This window comes from Puma concolor, chromosome F2, assembly GCF_028749965.1.
Source record: "Puma concolor isolate L17-30 chromosome F2, mPumCon1.1.hap2, whole genome shotgun sequence".
NCBI lineage: Eukaryota > Metazoa > Chordata > Mammalia > Carnivora > Felidae > Puma > Puma concolor.
This window is the reverse complement of record NC_141684.1, coordinates 60,976,577-60,977,303: the sequence shown is the minus strand read 5'-3', so window position 1 is coordinate 60,977,303 and position 727 is coordinate 60,976,577.

The window sequence follows — 727 nt, the reverse complement described above, 5'->3', positions numbered from 1 at the left end:
CATGTGCAATGGACTGTGATTATTAGTTATCAGTAATATTGTAGAGAAAATCATTGCGTCCCCTTTTTTACTCATGCCAGATCACACTTAAAAGAAGAAACGTTTGAATGGGGTAATGTTCACGTACCGCCATTAACAACTCAGGGTGCCGTGCACTCAAGTTTCTATTGTTACCGTCTCCTCAGATGAGATACTTCATCAGGGGCTTGTTCGCACTGAAAGTGGGAAGACAGCATCCCATTTGCCATGAGTTTGCTCCGTGGATCAGGTCAGCACTGTAATCACATACAGGAAAGTCCAGCTCACTGCGGGCATTCCCAGCGCTGGTCTTAAGGAATAGCTTCATTTATGTTGGAAATTCTCTGAAAAAGGAAACGACACTGACGCCTGAGACCATTATAACATTTGAGGCATTTGGAGTGGAAGCAATGCTTCCTAACACTGTGGGGGGTAGAGACAGATATTCTCAGTTTGTCCAGGTCCTCCCAGCCAGCCCAGGGCACTCTCAAACCAGCCTAGAGAAATCCATGCTACTGTCACGACCCATTTATTGGTTTCAAGACTAAGGAAAGTCTTATTTACATTTAATTTTATTCTCATGTGTTATAATTTAAACCTATTTCTATTTTCGTTTGGTACTGGCTCTAAGTTTAATAAACCTAATTCATTGAACTTTTTTGTAGGAATCTTCAATTCCCTAGTCCAGGCCCAGTTAAATTAGTTGTGT